Below are 20822 nucleotides of genomic sequence, written 5' to 3'. Positions count from 1 at the left end.
CAACTGCTTCTCTGGCTGGCACCCCCAGGGACTGGCCTACCTTTGCCTGTCACAGCTATTCCAGGCCCCTGGGGAAGAGATCAAAGCCTCATTACTCCGTCTCCATCCTTGCAGCAGGCTAATAAAGCCAAATAATTACAAATTCTGTATCCACTCTCATGTGGCCCACAGCTCAGCATTCAGCATTTATAAATGTGCTGATCTATTATCAGATACTAAGCTGGTCCCTCTCTGTATAAAGAGAAATATCACAATAAATTCAATGAGCTCCCATGAGAACTGCCCAAATAAAAAAGCTTTTTGTTTCTATTTAGACTGCACAATACCCGGTTTGATAAACTAGCTGCGCTAAGCAGCGGCTGAACAACTAGCTTTAGCCTCATGGAAGCCCGAATTTGGCTTATGATGAATATGAAATAGGATACAACTTAATTCCTAGAGAGTTCTGAGTCCTTCCTAGCTCAAAAGGTATTGTTTTCTGGGGGTGGGGGAGAGGGGTCAGGAACAAAACAATTTGTACCATCTATACCACTCCCTCGCTGTTTATCATTTATGTAAAGAAACAGAAATGTGTTTCAGATGGAAGCAAGGGTGCTCAGGATTTTGAAATAGTTAAAAATGAACCAGCCCAGCAAGTAGAAATTGGTCTAAAAATACCTCCAATGGGCATCCAGTTTTGTAAGCTCCCTTCGTCCCTTTTCCAGCAGGCAGAGGTCAGGTCTTGCCTGGCAACTGATTTAGTCAATGGATAATAGTGAGAGGTGGACGACACAGAGTTGGAAATTAGGAAATCACTTAAGTTTCTTAAATTTAGACTTCATTTTGCTTTTATTACGTTTATTTAAAGGTTAAATTATACTAGGAATTTAATTTCAAGAAACAATTAACTATAAATATGTGTATAATAAACTGCCTATACTTACATACACAAAGCGGGAAAGACTCTAAAAAGGGGAGCTTTGCTTAGACATCAGTAACTGCTAGCTGCCAATAGGGAACTACCTAAGGATAACCAGATCAATAGTCTGCCCAAACTTAAATGACCCTTGCTTGATATTAAGTCAGTAAGGATAATTCTTTAATTTTCTACAGAAAGAAGACAAAAAATGTTTCCTTTGGGGACTGGTCAGAGGACAACAGGAGAGGTCCCCAGAAGAGGAGATTGTTGATGACATATATTGCTTCTAGTGCATTTTTCCCCCTGAAAATTAGTTGTTGGGACCCACCTGTTTCATCCCTGTTCACACCTCATAGAAGTGCTTTTCATTTGAGGATCTCAGTAGACTCAACTTGACCATGGTCTTGAGGAACAGTTCTGATCTTGGGGATGCATGATTTCAGCACATCTAGTCCAATTCCACAAAGTCCTACATGGTGTGCCCTCATCTGGCCCTCCCTTTGCCTCTCTGAACTCATCACCAACTACTTTCCCACTTGATTGCTTCCCTCAAGCCACACAAGCCTCCCTGCTTTCTAGAAAATTCCGGATCCACTCCAGCCTCTGAGTCTCAGAGCCTTTACACCTGCTATTCCTTCTGTCTCCTTCCCCTGGGCTACTCGTCTTTCAGATTTGAGGTGAATCACTCCATTAACATTTATTTTCTTTGTCTTTATCCAAATGCCACTTTATCTAAGCCTTCCCCAACCACCCTATTTAAAATCACAATCCTTCCAATGCTTACTATCCACACTTTTTGCTTTATTTTTCTTTAAAGTGTTTAACATCAGCTAGCATACTATATACTTTTCTTGCCTATTTTTATTCATCTTTTTAGCTACATGAAAATAGGAATCTTTGCCTCTTTTTGCTTTATTCCTAGGACCTAGTAGTATACATGTCACAGAAAAAGTAACTCAATAATCAATTATTGAATGAATTTACAATTTAGTTATGTAGGTGTTTTGCGTTATTGCCTAGACCTGGATCTTGTTTTGGCAGCTTGGGCAACTTTTTAATATCAGCACCTCTAGGACTAGTCCTGTTTTCATAGGACTTAGGTCCTAACTCTGAGCCCTTACCTAGGTTTGTTTTCCATTGTCTCCTAACAGACTTTTCCCTAATACCATCTGCCTAAATTTCTGAGCACTTCTTTTCCTGGACTTCCCCATCATTACATCATAGCATTCTTGTTTATAGCATCATTGTTACCTGGTCTTCATTCAGCCAACAAATCATTTTTCAGTGACTTCTATATTGACTGAAAATTATACAATATTCTAGGGACATAAAGATAAAGAGGACACAACCCTCAGATATCTGGGCGCTCTTATTGCTTTGATACCTGGCATTGCCTTTTAGCTTAGATCTTTAGTTCTTTCTGAACAGCTCTGTTCATCTTTAAAGATGAGGGTCTAATTTCAGGTGCAAATTTGTGTGGCCCACCCTGCTGTAACTCACAAGCCATACCTCATGGAGTCTGAAGTTAGCAGCCCTGTATAATGTAAACTAAAAAAAAAAAAAAAAAAGAAAGAAAACCAAAAAAACATAACACCAAGAACCCTGTATTATTGATTTTCTACTTACCGATTTTCCCCCTCTGCTTACCTTCAGAAATGCTGGCCACCTTTTTTTTTTTTTTTTTTTTTTTAAACAGATTCAAAATACTTTTCTTAGCAAGGCACTCATTCCTTCCTTTTCTCCTTCAGGACATTATTTACTTAGCAACCTAGGCAACATCGAGCTTGTTCAAACAGCCAGGGGTTTAATTCTGATACATCTGAAACTTTCCCTTTGGCTTATAAGTAGAAAAACTTCTACCTTCTTAGACCTCCCTGTTTTGTTTGTACAAGTTGCTGCCCTGATGGTTTTGATATTCATCAGGTATTTTAATTACTGAAAGTGATTATTTCTACAAAGAGCTTCACTTAGAGAAGCATCACGAAATATATTCCATGAGAATGCAGCAGTTGCTCTGAAAAACAAAGTCTAATCCAGTGGGAAGCCCATCAGATAACTGTCCAAACCCATTCTTTATCTGGTTGTTGCTAAAGCTATTAGTGTCTTTGAGTTCATGAGCTCCCTACAGCCAAACACATTAACTGAATGCAAATATCAGCACCCTCTCTTTGTTCATTTCTCCTAGGAAGAGTGTTGGAAGGGAAAATGCCATGTATTTCAACATTACCTGCAAGCCAGACGAATGCATTTCTTGGTCCAGTGATTAATTTTTGAAACACAGCTTTCATTTGTTCTCCAGTATTACCATGCCAAGCTCTATTCACAGACCCAGAAGAAACATGTTCAGGATTTTTTTAATCTTTCAGTCCGCCCTATGCCCATTATACATGGCTTTTTTTTTTTTGGCAACTACACTAGCCAAGAATTAGCTTTATTCTACTGCAGATCCCAATTGAACGGGCTGTATTATAAATAACTATTTTCCTTAGTCTAAGAAGTGGAGTGGCCACAGGGAAGGCTAAGGAAAGCTAGTCAGAGCAGAGGTGCTCACTCAAGTCCTGGCCACCAGCTTCTCAGGTCAAGATAGACTGAGTGCATTCCCATGTATTCTGAAATTTCAGCCACAGCCCCCCACCTCCAAATCCTTAAAATGGCATGGTTCTTTTATAATTGTAACCTAATGAGTATTCCCTAGAAAAGTTTTACTATTTCTGGACCTCAGAGAATTCACAATTTCCATCATCTAAAAACAGTGAGAGAATGAATTGAATCATTTGAAGGCCCAAGCAATAGACTCCACTTCCTTATTTCTTTCCTCTGGATGGTTCCCCGAATGATGTTTCCTCTCGGGAATCTTCAAATTTTTCCTCTCTGACAATTAGGTTTCCTAGCTAATTTTCTCTGTAGTCTTAATAAAACCTTCTCAGACATGGCTACCTTATTGGGCTTTTGACAGATCTTTCTTTCCTTCCATTACTAAAATTTTCATTGAATAGTCAAAACACTCAACACCTTCATTCCTCACCTCATAGCTGTTTCTTAACTCCCATTAATTTGAATTCCGCAGTCACCAATTAACTATAGTTTCCAAAGTTACCCATTTAAAACTTTCTAATTACCAGACTCGTGCTATTAAGTCTTCAGGCTTCTTCAACATTTGACACTTGATTTTCCCTCTTTTTTTGAAATTTCCTGTTTCCATTACTGTGTACTATTGTTTTTTTTTGTTGTTTTGTTTTCCTGACAGTTTCTTCTTTATTCTTTCACTCATTTTCCTTTCTCTATTAACTCTTAAATGGAGACATTCTCCCAAGATTTCATCTTTAGTCTCCTTGCCTATTTATCTGCTAATTCTACCTTGGTGACCTCATCAAAGAGTTCAACTGTCACCTCTAGAGCAAATCTTTTTTTTTTTTTTAAGATTTTATTTATTTATTTATTTATTAGAGAGCGAGCGCGAGCGAACACATGCACAAGAGAGATAAAAAGTGGGGAGGGCAGGGGGCAGAAGGAGAGGGAAGAGGAGGCTCCCCACTGAGCCGGAAGTCCAATAACACAGGGCTGGACCCTAGGACCCTGAGTCAAAGGCAGATGCTTAGTGGACTGAGCTACCCAGGCATCCCTAAAGCCAATCACTCTTGACTTTGTCTGTTACATGACATTTCTTCTGAGATCTGACCCACATTCCAATTGCTTATTGTTCGTCATCATGAAACTCTCAAAGCTGGCACCATCAATAAACCTAAACTGTACTCATTTTCCCAACTGTTTCTACTTTTCCATTTGCTGTCTTGATAAATGTCCCTTGACTATGCACATCACTCCATAGAGAAACTTTTTTTTTTTTTAAGAGTTTTATTTATTCATTTGACAGAGAGAGACAGTGAGAGAGGGGACATAAGCAGGGGGAGTGGGAGAGGGAGAAGCAGGCTTCCTGCTGAGCAGGAATTCCCGATGTGGGGCTCGATCCCAGGACCGTGGGATCATGACCTGAGCTGAAGGCAGATGCTTAACGACTGAGCCACCCAGCTGCCCCTCCACAGAGAAACTTTTAAGTGAGAGAGTTATTTTATTTTTGTGCTTCAATTAGTAGCTGAATTTTGTTAATCCTAGCTCCACATCATGACCTGTAACTATCCTGTCCAACCAAACCTATCAACTGGCTTCTCATTCAGGCCCTCCTCTCCTCCCTCAAACACATTTGAAATATCTACCAAACAAGGCGGCGTTGTTCCAGCTTCTCCATTGTTCATCCATTCACTCACATTGAGTCCAGAATTATGATTCTCTGACAAAAATCCTAAATGGCTCCCTCTACTGGATGAAATTCAAATTCTGGTCACCATTCAAAGCTTTATTCACATAGAGCCTGTCCTCTAACCACACTTTTCACATATGGTTCCCAAATGCATTATCAAGCATTCTCTTTGCCTAGAGTATTCTCTCCACTCTCCCACTTTCTCCAGGGGACTCCTACTTACTCGTCCAGGTCCAGCTCAAAATTTAAATCCTTTTCATATTATTTCCTGTGTCTTCCACTACCACCTCAAGAGCAGAGGCCATTGTTCCTCATCTGTATTCCCACAGCTCATTATATGCCATGAAGACCTTTAATACTGAGGCTTCATCTTATTCGGGACCTAAGTCAATGCTTGTCATGCAGCAGGTGCTCCCTGAAATGAGCCATTTGCAAATATATATTGAGTGCTCACCATCTAGTGGGCACTATTTTTTAAAAATATTTTATTTATTTATTTGACAGACAGAGATCACAAGTAGGCAGAGAGGCAGGCAGAGAGAAGAAGGGAAGCAGGCTCCCTGCTGAGCAGAGAGCCCGATGCGGGGCTCAATCCCAGGACCCTGAGATCATGTCCTGAGCCAAAGGCAGAGGCTTAACCTACTAAGCCACCCAGGTGTCCCCACTGGGCACTATTTTATTTTATTTTTATTTTTTATTTTTTAAAAAATATTTTATTTATTCATTGGACAGACAGAGATCACAAGTAGGCAGAGAAGCAGGCAGAGAGAGGAGGAAGCAGGCTCCCTGCTGAGCAGAGAGCCCAATGTGGGGCTCAATCCCAGGACCCTGGGATCATGACCTGAGCCGAAGGCAGAGGTTTAACCCACTGAACCACCCAGATGCCCCACTGGGCACTATTTTATTTTATTTTATTTTATTTTTTTTTTTTAAACTTTTTTTTTTAAAGATTTTATTTATTTATTTGTAAGAGACAGAGGGAGAGAGAGCAAGCGAGCACAGGCAGACAAAGAGGCAGGCAGAGGCAGAGGGAGAAGCAGGCTCCCCGCCGAGCAAGGAGCCCGATGTGGGACTCGATCCCAGGACCCTGGGATCATGACCTGAGCCAAAGGCAGCTGCTTAACCAACTGAGCCACCCAGGCGTCCCGCACTGGGCACTATTTTAAATGTTGACAATACAATGGTGAAAAGTAGTCACAATCCCCACCTTCACCTTACGGCTTAGGGAGAATTATAATAGACAACCATTCTAAAGAAACAAGTATTTCTTCAGCTTCATGGCGATTTCTCTGCCTTATATAATCTTTATTAACCCAAGAGAGTAACTTCTTACATATGAAGTTTCTAGTTACCTGAACTACTAATTCATACATAGTTATCTGTTAATAAGTTTAGATATCAGAAGAAAAAATTAATATTATAGGGATCTGGTACCTAAAGCTTACTTTTTTTTTTTTTTTTAAGCAAAAGAGGTGACTGAAGAAGGGGTAGAGAAACATAGTAAGTAAATATTAAGGTGAATGTATGTGTGCGAGTGTCTTTTTCTGAGGCATTTGGGAGGATGTCAGTGGAAGGGAAAAGATGAATATGTTAGGAGAGGCTAGAAAGGCATGGTGCTGAGTAGCCGTTTTGGCCACAATCTGCTGTTACATCTTTTGGCAACTCTCCTGATGGTCGCAGAAATCACAGGTTTTGTGTCCAATATCCTGCAACATCACAGAGTTTTCCAGCAGCCGGCTGGATTCCTCTAGGCACTGGTTAGGTCTGCAATTGCTTTGTTAGGCAAGCTGAACAAAATACGGCCACTCAGTTCTATTGAAAACGAGGACAGCATTAATTAATTTAGAAAAAGGGAGGAGTGAGGCCCTTTTAGTGGTATACTGAATTCACTGTAATTGAGGATTAAAATTTCCATAGGATTTTCCTATCTATACCAGATATATTATAAATTGCTTGGTACTCATAATCTTCATAACATATGTTCTTTAATTTAAACAAGTCATTTACTCTTACCTCCTGTCTCACCTAGAAACATCCCAATGTTATTATTAAATCCATATCACTGCAAAGTCTAAGATAAATCATGTGGGCAGATGGTGGTTTATACATGCCAAATTATAATCAGGTTTAGATCATACCAAATAGCCTGCTGACATTCCCAGGCATGGTAGGAAGGCTCAAGCAGCAGCACTCAGAGAATCTTTCTCTCATACATACTAGAAGGTTCTCAGAACGCGGTGAGAACACAGTGTTTGCTCCTGATGATCACTGTGAGAACTCTGAATTGAGAACCAGCCAGAATGGCTTTTCCTCCCCTGTCCTGGTCCCTGTGGTCCCTTCCATTTGGCCAGATCTCTTCCTAGCATAACAAATTGTGTTGGTTACATTTCCCAACTAACCTCCCAGTTAGGTCTCATCCAAGAAATCCAAACACTAGGTCCTCTGTCATCCTTCCCACTCCATTTCATCCCACAGCTGAATTTTCTTTGCTGTAGATACAGCTTCTCTGAACACAAGCGATCAGAAAGAGTGAGTGTGGTATGGAGACGAAATGGAGGATAAGTGTGGGTACAAAAATAAGAATGTCTCCAAGTGAGATCATATAGGAAATAAGAAAAGTGAGTTCAAATGGGAAAAAGATGAGGGTTTATATAATTTGAGTTTGTTGAATATGCCAGGTACTGCACTAAACATTTTATATCTATTGCCTCATGGAATTCTCAAACTCCCTGCCTTTGAAGTTCGTGCTATTATTATTCTCAATGTACAGCTATGGAAAGAGATTCAGAGAAGTCAAATAATTCACTCGAGGATACATGGCTAGTAAGTGAAGCAGTGGAGACTTGAATCTGCCTCTAGATGATGCCAAAAGTTGGTTCACAGTTTTGAGTATTGTTCTTACTAATTCCAGAATCTGTGACATTTCAGGAAGTGCACAAGCAAATGCAAGAATTTCTTAGATGCTTGTATAATATCTATGAGCCCCAGAATGAAGTCCTAATATAAGAGAATGTTCTTATCAAAAGCTTTATTCAAAGGAACCTCTCACTGCAGTGATTCACCATCCAGGTTGACGTCACATTTCTGTTTTTAGCAGTCTGGGGGTGGGGTGCTATACAGCAGAGGAGCTACACCACATCTTTACTGCACTCTGCACCTCTTTTCTGGGCTCGCCTGAGTCTGGAGGAGGCCAGTCTATATGATATGACTCAGATGGTACCCCCATCCACTTAAGTCTCTTAATGATGTATTGTGTAGAAAGTGATCCCATCACACATGGCTACGTCGTGGTCTATGAGGAGGTTGTGTTGTGAGGAAATTATTCCTCCAGTAGAGTTCAAAGCCTCTGACAAGAAATTTCTAAATAAACTAGAACACCCCCATTTTAAGTCTACCCTTTATTGAACACTTATTATGTGTCAAATGTGCTAAGAACTTTATAAACATTTTGTTGCATTCTCATTAAATCCCTAAGACCTATGTTTTATTGTCCTCATTTTTAAGATAAGAAAATTAAGCCTTGAGGAGGTTAAATAATTTGTGTCAGAGTCTTACAACTATAGGTGTCAGAACCCAGACAGATGTCTACCTATGTATCTGTAAAGTTTGCCCTCTTTTCCTGGACACTACCTCTCACTCAATGCATGCTCTGAGAGAATTTCATGAATGGGAGAGAAAAGGGACACTTCATAAAAAGCCACCAATTAGACATGTTACAAGTATGCATGTGGGGGTATGTGGCACATGTGAGAGTTATTTATTGTATGTGTCAAAATGATTAAAAAATGACTAAAAAAATCTGGCTTTTTTGAGGCAAAACAAGAGACTAAGAAATATAATTTGCCTTTGGTTCCATCACATTTGGAAAGCAATTCACCTCTGTTCTCCAATTTACAACTGGGGGGACATCTGACATCTATCTTCCTTATAGGAATGTTTTAAGAGAAACTAAGATATGGAAAAATCATAGATATTTCTCAGTTGATAGGTTAATCTATCAGTATCCAGTCATGTTAAAGAGTTTATATTCTCAGAAATAAATTGCTTCTTCCAAGAAGAAGTATAACATGACCAAGTTAACATTTGGGAGCAGGGGAAGGGGAGACATTGGCAGAAATAGGTAGAATGGATTGAAAGGAGTGAACCTTCCTTAAGTGTGTTGAGGTGACGGCAAGGGTGTTGGAAGCACGGGAGGCCGGGTGTGTGTCGAGTGAGGGAAGATGCTGGAAATGTATGGGAGAACAGAAGCATCTGGACCAGGGAGGCAGGTGGAGGATGCTCCATGAGCTCACTGCTTTCTCACGATCAGAAATGTCCGAACAGAGCAATTCTTCCCAATTCCAAGCAGGGGACTTAAGATTTAATGGTAATATGAAATGGGTGTGTATCAGCACTCCTCTTTGTAGCAAATATATAGCAGCTGATGGAAAACATTTTTTTCAAGTCCTTTCTAGCTCTAAGAAAAAAAAAATTCTTTCTAATGTTTTAGGTAATATTTGGAATGAAGAGCATTCCTTACGGGCACATACTTAGCTATGCGGCGAGCTGATTACCAGGAAGATACGCATGCAAATCTTCTCAGGTTATTATTTTCTTCTTTCTCTTGGTAGAAATCAGATGAGGATTTAAAAGCTGGTTATAAATTGTAGTTAACTGTGTAGCCTTGTCCCAGTGACTTAAATTCACCGAGTCATGGTTTCTTCATTTGTGAAACTGGAATCATCATGATAATAACCTGAAAGGGATCTTGTCAGCATTAAATAAGTATAATCCATGTACAATCAGCATTCATATTTTATCGTTTAACACATTTTAGCTGTATGGGTGCCTGTTATTGTGTGTTGAAGGATAAAATCTTCTGTGAAAGAATATGAAGGTCAAAGGAGACATAGCCCCATACAAGTATGTTTGTACTGTTTTTGCTATTTCCTCAATATTTACTTATTTATAGAAAAAGGCATAGGAAGACTAAGTGACTAGCATCCAATTATTCACTTCTCTGGTACGGATTTTAGAAGGAAGTTTGAATCTCTTGAATTAGAACTTTTAAGGAATAATAATATAATATAATAACATGCATCAGAACCAAATCAGTGCTTGAATAAAACAACATGAAATGAAGAACAAAGTTTAGAAAATAGATCTTAAATACCTAGGGCAATACTGATGAGCACTATTTTTTTATGTTATATATGCCAACCCTGTAGCCTTCTCAACAAGAATATTCTACTTTATTGTGCATGTAAATTCTTTTATTCTAATTTATTATATGTTACAACAGAATCACTAGCTCCTTTATTAGTCCTCTTAACAGATCAAGGAACTGAAAGTCAGATGAGTCACACTGTATCACATAGGAGCCCCACAGTGCCAACAGAGCTTGTGGTGGGGTCAAGCACTCGGGCTATAGTCTTTCCATGGGGACTTTAGCAACATCGTCATCACCCTTCTGGGCTGCACACACAGCAGTGTCTTCTCCCACATCTAAAGTTTCCACTACGACCACATCTCGCTCCTTTTTCCTGACTGCAGTGTTACTACAAAGGACACATATAGAAACTTTGAATTGTGTTGTGAACTCATATTAGGAAATGTCTGCCCCAGCATGCACACGCAGGTGCACACACTCACACTGGCACAAGTCTATGCAACCATATTCGTACATTTCTAGGATCCCAGCACTCACTCCTTCTACAAACCATTATTATTACCAGAAAGAAACCAGTGCCTTTCTTGGACCCTGTCTTTCTCCCCTGCTCGGCCCTACACCTTAGTTTTGCCTCCAGCATTTCAAATAGCAACATTTATAATCTTTGAACACTACCTCAAAAATTAATGATGTACTATATATTGACTAACTGAACATTTAAAAAAAAAAAAAAGGCAACACTTACATGTCAATCCATGACCTAAATCAAAGTCCTGGGAGTGGTCCGGGTAGACTCCTTCCCCACTCTCACCCTGAATCCCATCATCAACTGAGTATTATCCCATCAACGAAGCCTGTTTGTTGTGTGTTTTTTTTTTTTTTTTTTTTTTTTTTTTTCTGAGAGGTTTTGAATCCCTTTCCTTCTTAGGACTACATTTGTGGAGATCAAAATCATTTCTTGTCCCAATAACTGGGACCACATCCTAATTGGTCTGCCTGTTTCCCATCTTCTACTCCTCAAGGCTATCTCTTCATGCTGTTAGAATATAGTCTAGAAAGCCATGTTACTTCCATACGAAAATTCTTGAATGACTCTCATAGTCTGTGGAAACATTTCTTGAGCATGCTTGATCTTTCTCTTGGTAGAACATAAAACATTTGAATTATGTGTCCCAACTCTAGAATCTCCAGAGTAATTCATACAATCAGAGAAGTCTGGGAAAATGTTCACAATTAAATATTGCCAAATAATGCCTAAATGCACCTTGTAGGGCATGCAGAATTCTCCAATACCTCGTTCCTACTTACGTCTTCAGTGTTGTTCTGCTATTTCCTGTCTTAAACACCCTCTCCAAACATATTTTCTTACTTTCCATCCCACAATTACCCAGCACTTAGTGCTAAGTCCAATTCTCTCCTCTGAGCTCATGTTGTGCTCAGAACATTCTTGGGTCACTGCACTGATTCAGTTAGAGTCAATTATCACTTGCCCTGACAGACAAGAGTTCAAAACCCTGTTGCTCATTGACAGTCATGCTATTTCTGTCCCCGTTTCTTGTTTCTAGATGCATCCAACAGTAACTGGCACCAGTGAACTTACTAGAGGGATGATTCATTAAAAGGACAGGACAGCTCACAGAACTGACAGAAAGGTGAGAGAATTAGGAAACAGGCAAGAATCAAGGAAGGCTGGACAGTCAAGGTCACTCCCAGGAACTATCTTCTTACCCACTCTGATATCTGCTGTTGAACACATGGTGTTGCCAGAGTGGGATTCCTGATATGCCTGCTCTGCTCACAGAAAATTTCACAGCTGACCTTGTGCTTATATTATTGTCTCAAGTCCCAACCAGATGCATCTCTTTGTTTGACCTAAGTCATGTGCTCACATTCTAGCTCACTGATTCTTTAAGTGTGATCTTCTTTAATCCCTACCTGAAAAATATCAATAACACAGGGTACTTGCTAGAAATGCAAGTTCTTAAACCCAAGAGGTAGGACCTGGCAATCTATTTCCTTGTGGAAAAAAGCTTTCTTTGTGATCCTGATGCATGTAGGCTAAGGTTTGGTAACTGCCGTTGTCACTACAACAGGGCAGGAGGAAACAATGTTTGGCTTCTTCACATCAAGAGTGGGACCAAAGCCCCCATGCTGGGGATTAGCAAAAGAGGAGAAGGATGTCCAGATGTTGAATAGAGAACACACAAAAGAAAGGAAGGATGTTCAGATATTGAATATTAAAGAAACAAATCCACCCAACAAAAAGAATCATGTGCCTATAGTACCTTTTTTTTTTTTTTTTTACAATCCTCAATTTCAGGGGCGCCTGAGTGGCTCAGTGGGTTAACACCTCTGCCTTCGGCTCAGGTCATGATCTCAGGGTCCTGGGATCCAGCCCCACACCCCCACACTGGGCTCTCTGCTCAGCAGGGAGCCTGTTTCCCCCCTCTCTCTGCCTGCCTCTCTGCCTACTTGTGATCTCTGTCTGTCAAATAAATAAATAAAATCTTAAAAAAAAATCCTCAATTTCAAGAAGGCTATAGATGTACCTTATATCCAAAAGATAAATATGAGAAAATTCAAACTCAAAGATACCCAGCCCAATGTCACTGCATTCCATATTTTATTACCTCTCCTGACAACAGCAAATACCTGATGTCCACTCCAATTTCAACAACAGGAACATGCCCTCACAACTTAAGATCAGATATGAAAGTCATTTTTATTTTTGCAGTTTTAATATCATCTATTGATGAAAGTTTTGTCTACAGCTCAAATGAGTAAAGGGTACTACTTTTCCTGATAGCTCTTTCTGTGAACGTTGTAACAGTAATCATGAAAATACTTGACTTTGAGCAGATACTTCAAAACACCCATTGGTCCCATTTGGCCTTATCAGCCTCCAAAAAAAAACATTATTTACACAACTCTTTTCCCTTTGTCTTACAATAAAGCATCTTTCTACTTGAAAAATAGTAATATTATTACTGGTTTTATTATTAAAAAATATTTAGGGACACCTGAGTGGCTCGGTTGGTTAAGGATCTGCCTTGGCTCAGGTCATGATCTCAGGGTCCTGGGACTGAGTCTTGCATTGGGCTCCTGGCTCAGTGGGGAGTCTGCTTCTCCCCCTCCCTCTGCCTGCTGCTCCCCCTGCTTGTGCTCTCTTCTCTCTCTCTGATAAATAAATAAATAAAATCTTTTATAAAGAGTTAAAAAAATAAAAAAATTAAAAAAATATCTATTGAGTGCTACTAGGTGATATTTACTGAATGCTTGCCACAGGCCCGGCACCATTTTGAGTTCTTTACATGTCTTAAGTTATTTACTATTACAATCCCAGCAATTAGGTACTAATGTTATCCCCATTTTCATATAAGGCAATTAAGAAAAAGTGGGAGTAAGTGATTTTGACAAAGTCACACAGCTAGTAAGTGATGGAGCTCGGAATTTTATTCAAGGCAGTTGGCTTTACCCTAGACCCCTTAACCATAATGTGATCCACTACCCCAGTGTTTGGGGGACTGAGAGGCCTCCTGGAATGTAGGGTTCTCAGCATTAAAACTATTATGGTCCCAGGAACACCAAGATGATTGGTCACACTAAAACTGCCACAATGTTCTGCAAAATAAGTTTATGTCTTTCCCCCCTTGAACAGCATGATATGTCAGGCTGATGGCTGATACTTGTAGATCCAAACAGTGGACCCACATAGCTGGATAGAACATACGAGTCTCGGATGTCTCTGGTCCACTATCATCATTCCAGAATGTCCATCATGTAGGGACATCACTTAGTGTCTCCTTTCAGAAGATAAAACCCACTCTGAAGAACTTTGCTGTTCTGGAGATACCCCTGGACTTTGCCAAATATTCCACTACACACTAGGGCAAGAGATTCCAAGAATCAATACCAGATTCCAAGAATTCCAAGAATTCAATCCAAATTGTTCCAGTGTTTTCCTTCAGAAACACATAGAACTCTTTCACAAGAAAAATCACTGGTGAGTTTCAGGTTTATAAATTGGGAGTTATAAAGAGATAACAGAACAAGAACCTGGAGAGAGGGATATCAGGGAAAGAAAGAGAGAAGAATTAAAAAATTTAGCAGTGAAGGAAGTTACTCAGCAGTTTATGACCCAGGAAGCCAGCATACACAGCGTTCCTCAGACTGCCTTTCACAGCTGCACAGAGAAGACTGATTGCACCAGGTGATTGGAAGTACCCAGCTGCCGATCAGGGTGGAGGCGGTAATTCTCACCGTTAAGCCTCAAGAAAGACTTTCAGCCTCCTGAAGTGAAATCCGGAGAATTTCCTTCCTGATTGTGACCCTTTTATCAACTGAGCTACCTAAATACTGAAATCTAAAACAGAGGATCCTTCACTAATCTTTTCTGTCCTCTCTCCTGTCTCCACAGACAATCATCCTTTAATTATTTTCCTATTTCTTGTAGTAGTTACTTCTCTAAATGCTATTATCTCTAAATAATAGCCTTATGCAGTCAGTTCTAGATTTTCCAATTTTTGATATTATCTATTGACATCTGACTCTATTGATATTATAGATATTATCTACTGACATATTGATATTGACACCATTTGCTGAAGAGACCGTCTTTTTCCCATTGCATATTCCTGCCTATTTTGTCAAAGATTAATTGACCATATAATCATGGGTTTATTTCTGGGATCTCTATTCTTTTCCATTGAACTATGTTTCTATTTTGGGGCCAGTAGCATACTCTTGATTACTATAGCTTTATAGTATATGTTGGAATCTGGGATTATCATATTTCTAGTTTTCTTCTTCTTTTTTGAGATTGCTGTGGCTATTTGGAGGTCTTTTGTGTTTCCACACAAGTTATAGCATTATTTCTTTTAGTTCTGTGAAAAATGCTCCTGGTATTTTGATAGGGATTGTGTTGAATTTGTAGATTGCCTTGGGTAGTATGGACATTTTAACTATATTTGTTCTTACAATCCATGAGCAGGGGATATCTTTCCATTTGTTTGTGTCATCTTCAATTTCTTTCGTCAATATAATTTTAGAGTTTTGGTGTTTCATAGTACAAGTCTTTCATCTCCTCGGTTACGTTTATTCCTAAGCATTTTATTATTTTTGGCAAAATTAGAAATGGTATTGTTTTCTTAATTTATCTTTGTGCTACTCCATTGTTCATATATAAAGTGCAACATATTTCTGTATATTGATTTTGTATCCTGTGACCTTACTGAATTCATTCAGTAAGTTCTAGTAAGTTCTTAAATTCAGTTCTAGTAGTTTTCTGGTGGAGCCTTTAGGGTTTACTATATATAGTATCATGTTATCTTCAAATAGTGGAAGTTTTACTTCTTCCTTACCAATTTCAAAAGACCATCCTGAATTAGTCCTTAATGGCTTAAAATGAAACAATCATTTAATCTGCTCACAAATCTTTAATCTCGGCAGAACTTAATGAAGACAACTCGTGTCTTCTCCATGCAGTGTTATCTAGGACAGCTCACCTAAAGCTGAAGAGTCTCTCTCCACATTGGCATACTCACTGGCAGTTTGGTGCTAGCTGTTGCTTCCTGTCTGCTGGGGAGCTTGTCCTTCCTCAGAATATGGTGGTTGGGTTCTCTGAGAAACAGACAGATAGTACAAACCACCATATTATCACAGTAACACTTCTGTTACACAGTCTGCTCTGTTTCTCATATGGGCTAGAGTCTGTAGGTCAGAAAATTACAGACATCAGATTCAAAGGAATGTGCACCTGTTCATGGGAGGAATGCTCAATAATTCTGGGGCCATGTTTTGAAACTACAAATGTGGCAATGTTTGAATTAGCATTTTTCTTATTATGTGTGCTGATGAGTATCTTTTCACAAATCTAAATGTTGTTTATATTGCCTATTTTGAACTGTCCATCCCCTCCCTGGTCTATTTTTTTTTCATATTTTTTCTTATTTATTTCAAGGATGTTTTTATGTAAAAGGAAGGTGAGCCTTTCCTTTGTAATGTGAGTTACAAGTAATTTTTCCCAGTTTATCACTTGTCTTTAATATTTGTTTATAATATTTTACCTCATGCAGAAGTTATTTTTTAATGTGGCTGGATTTTATATTCTTGTTTTATGGTTTATGGATTTGAGTCTGTAATTAGATCTCCCTTCTTTATAGGAGTTTACTCAAGTTTTTATATTGTATTTTTATCGTTTTATTTTTTACATTTAAACACTATTCATTTGGAATAATTTGTCTTAATATATGCTTGAGGTATGTTCATTTTTCAAAATGAACCGGATAGGGGCACCTGGGGTGCTCAACCAGTTAAACATCTGCCTTCAGCTCAGGTCATGATCCCAGGGTCCTGGTGAAGCCCTGAGTCTGTCTCCCTGCTCAGCAAGGAGTCTGCTTCTCCCTCTGCCCCTACCACTGCTCCCACTCACTCTTTCTCTCTGCCTTTCAATGCCTTTTAATGTCAAAACCTCTCATTTCTTTTTACTTTCTTAAAAGCTCAGTGGTTGATGTTTTAGCCCACTGTAAGGCGACAGTGAGCATTATTTAATTTTTCCTGATGTCAATGGAATGCTTCTTGAGTTTTCCCATAAAATATGCTGCCAGCTCAGTGTTTTTGGGGGGGGATTGTTAATGATAATCATATGCTGTTTCCCCTTGAATCTATCAAATGATGACTTAACAGTTTATAATATTGAATATTATATTTGTTTCATAAAATGTACTTAGGGACTTTTTTCGCCTATGATCTAACACCATTTAAATAACATTGAATTACATGCTCTCTAAAGGTTTTGTGGAATTCCCCTGGGAAAACATTTGAAGGAACAGAAGCAACTTTGTATGTTTTCTATTTCTTCATTGGAAATCTGTCTGCTAATTTTTTTTAATCTTTTTGATGAATTGTGGTATATTTTTCAGAATTTATTTAGGGTTTCAAAATTATTTGTATAAAAACTTTAGTGATTCTTTTAATTTTATCTTGTTCTGTGAATTACCTTAATATTTGTGGCCTGAGAATTTTATAAACTCACTTCCATGACCTGAAAGGTTAAATTATTCCTATTTTTATTTCCAGTTCTTGAAGGAAAATTTTCCATTAAAATATTATTCTCTTGGGCTTTATTTAATTCTTGCCACCACACTCTGCATAATAGATTTATCCGGATAATAATTCTATCCTCTTATGAATTTTAAAGTCTAATTTAACTGGATTTAAGTGAAATTCTTTCCTAGAAAGGCATCTTGATGATTATATACTGAGTATTTTAACTGTTCAAATAAGGTCACAAGCTCCTCATAATCTCTCCTTAAGAGGGCATGAAACATAGCTCATGTTATAAACAATATTTTTAAGGATTTTATTTAAGAAATTTTAAAGGATTTTACTGAACTTGAAAGACTACCAATAAAAGTTCATGAATTCAACCAACTTACAAGTCATCTGCTTGAATGGAAGGTCTTAGTCCATTAACTAAATAGCCCACGAAACTTGGGATTTCATATTAATCACTTAGATCTATAGTTCCCAGTGTTAATATATTTCAATAAACATTATTTTTCTACTAAACTTACATTTCTTAGGGGACAATCATCATATTTACTTGAAATATTTCCTTTCATTTACAGAGGAAGAGAGATCTGTCTCCCTACTTTAAGAACACAGAGTCAGAAAGATTTACTCTTTCTTCTCGTCTTTTAACATGTGGCTGCTTGTTTTTAAAAATGTAGTGAAGGGGTGCCTGGGTGGCTCAGTGGGTTAAAGCCTCTGCCTTCAGCTCAGATCATGATCCCAGTGTCCTGGCATCGAGCCCCACATCAGGCTCTATGCTCGGTGGGGAGCCTGCTTCCTCCTCTCTCTCTCTCTGCCTGCTTCTCCGCCTACTTGTGATCTCTGTCAAATAAATAAATAAAAATCTTTTTAAAAAATTAAAAAAAAATGTAGTCAATCAGTGCTCCATTCAGTAGCACATATACTAACACTGGGATGATACAGTGAAGATTAGCATGGCCCTTGCACAAAGATGACTCCCCCAAAAATGTAGCAGTTGAGAAAATGGAGGCACTGAGAGGCTTACCATTTTTCCCTGCTACACACAGCTATTGATGGCTGAGCTGAGCCTGGGTTTCTCAACTTCCTCCTTCTTAGATCTTACAGTTTAGTGGTGGAGACTGATAGGTGAGGCAAATACAAGGAAGTGGTAATGAAAACCTGAGCAGGGCCTGGAAGGCTAAGCAAACTTTGCAGGAGAATGAAGGGCTTCCCTCCAGAGGCGACCACCAGAGCAAAGACCCAAGGGGCAGAGTACCCAGAAGCAATGACCCAGGACTCAATCCAGAAGTTGGAGAGCATTGTGCTAAGTAAAATAAGCCAGCACAGAAACAGAAGCACTGCATGATCTCACTTCTATGTGCAGTCTAACGTAGTCAAATTCAGGGAAGCAGACAGTAGAATGGCTGTTGCCAGGAGTGAAAGAAATGAGGAGGTATTGGTCAGAGGGTACAAAGTTTCAGTTATGCAAGATGAAAGAGTACTGGAGATACAACATATAGCATAGTGACCATAGTTAACAATACTATATAATACACTTGAAATTTGCTAAGAAGGTAGATCTTGAATTAAATCACACCCCCTCCCCCTGCGCAAAAAATGGTTACTATGTAGAGGTGATGGATAGGTTATTTAGCTTGATTGTGGTGATCTTTTCACAATGCATACTTGATATCAAGGCACTGAGAGACATCTGGCTGGCTCAGCTGGTAGATCATGGGACTCTTGCTTAGGGTTGTGAGTTCAAGCCTCATGTTGAATGTAGAACTTCCTTTTAAAAAAATCAAGTTGTACACCTGAATTATTTTTAATTTTTATATGTCAAAGATACCTGATATATTTTTAAAAAGAAAGAAATTAGATAGTGGGTATGGCTGGAGAAGAGGGTGTGTGCCTGGAGCAGAAAGAAAAAACAAATAAAAGAGATAGGGTAGAGATCATGAGAGTTGTTTTTTAAGTAGGCTCCATGCCCAGCATGGAGCCCAACGCAGGGCTTGTACTCAGGACACTGAGGTCAATACTTGAGCTGATATCAAGAGTCGGATGCTTAGCCAGCTGAGTCACTCAGGCACTCCAGAGAAATGGAATTTTTTCTCCATGTAATAGGAAGATTTAGACACATTCTTCTCAGGGAATGAGCTAAAGGACTGAATCTCAGGGAGTAGAAGGGAACAAACTATATAGTGCTTGAAGTTTTTATCCTATGCATTGATTGCTTTTTAGAGAGAAAAAGATTCAAACAAAAATTAGTCATTAAAACCAATGCAACAAAGAAAGATTTATCTGAGCAGCAACCCCCACAAAGGAAAAACGAAGAATCCTCTGTTTATCAGTGAGGGCAAACTCCAGTTAAAAGATTCATATTTTTTCCAACTTGAAGAGACTGCCATAGGAATGTTTCAGAGAGACAGTTTAAGTCTGAAATCCTCTGGGCTGTTTCTTCTTTTGTGTAAGGCACAGATGGAGGAAGAAGCAAGTGAGCTCAGGGAGAAACATCTCTGAGACCTGAAACAATCCATATGATTTCATAATTCCCTATTAGGCAATAATTCAAGCTCCAGAGAGAGGGAGAGAGAGACTCAATATCCATGACGCCATATAACCTCATTCATAAATAATAAAGACAAAAACACCTGTTAGAACAGAGTCAGTGGGAAAGAACAAGTTTAAAGGAGATAATTGAACCCATCTGCAAAGAATGTCACATTTCTTGCATTTTTGTATATAAAGTCAATGAGTAAGCCAGCTGAGAAGGTTTTACCCAAAGTGTCTAGAAAGGTTCTGGGTCCAGGATGCTTACAATGAAACATATGTACCCCAAATCTAATTGATAACAGAGATTTTGTGATTTTTTTTCATCTATGTGTAATGGAAAGACTGGATTTTAATTCTGAGTTCTCATGATGAGTCTGTGGAAAAGGTTCTCAAAACAAAGTAAAATAAGCCTCCTCTACACACAACTATTGCAAAAATCAATATAACTCAACTTTTCTCTCTGAACTTAGCCACATGAAGATGGATGGCCCTTCTCTATTGAAGAATTAGCTCAACTAATTTCTAATAGCTCAGCATAAATTTAACTTTAAAAACCAGTTAACGTTCATTTTTGTGGTTTTTTTCCCTATAGCACTTGCTGTCTTTTAAATGAGTTAAGCAAGTTGCCAGCCCGTTCTTCATGTTAATCCTTTCAAGCATTTAAGATGGTGCCAGAGCATGTACTGATATTATAAAATCATTAAGTAACAGATTTTCAGTAATTAATTACAAGGAAGGAAGGAAAGAAGGAAGGAAGGAAAAAAAGGGGGGGGGGGGGAGAATGAACGAACCAGCCACAAATCCTAGAGAATGCCCTCTGTTCTTATTTTTTTTTTTTTTAATGTGTTTGTTTCTTCTTTTATTTTCCCACCCTGGTAACATTTGTTAAGAAAGTGGTAATACATTTTAAAGGCTATTATGTCTTAATATCA

General features: G+C 38.8%; 1 long non-coding RNA gene and 1 other non-coding gene across 4 annotated transcripts; both read left to right on the top strand.

Moving 5' to 3' along the window:
• Positions 1-7450: 7450 nt before the first annotated feature.
• Positions 7451-17986, top strand: LOC116575508. 3 transcript variants are annotated; one of them, XR_004279807.1, is made up of 4 exons: positions 7451-7774; positions 9646-9738; positions 11871-11957; positions 17934-17986. It is a non-coding gene; the product is annotated as an uncharacterized LOC116575508 (long non-coding RNA). The 3 variants fall into 3 exon arrangements; XR_004279806.1 differs by lacking the exon at positions 17934-17986 and adding an exon at positions 12399-12553; XR_004279805.1 differs by lacking the exon at positions 17934-17986 and having other exon boundaries at positions 11871-12244.
• A 270-nt stretch (positions 17987-18256) lies between these two features.
• LOC116575591 lies at positions 18257-18363 on the top strand. Its single transcript, XR_004279854.1, has one exon. It is a non-coding gene; the product is annotated as a U6 spliceosomal RNA (small nuclear RNA).
• The last annotated feature ends 2459 nt before the right edge of the window (positions 18364-20822 follow it).

Source organism: Mustela erminea, chromosome 16, assembly GCF_009829155.1.
Source record: "Mustela erminea isolate mMusErm1 chromosome 16, mMusErm1.Pri, whole genome shotgun sequence".
NCBI lineage: Eukaryota > Metazoa > Chordata > Mammalia > Carnivora > Mustelidae > Mustela > Mustela erminea.
Note: the sequence above shows the minus strand (reverse complement) of the source record. Positions and strands in the feature narration are given on the sequence as shown.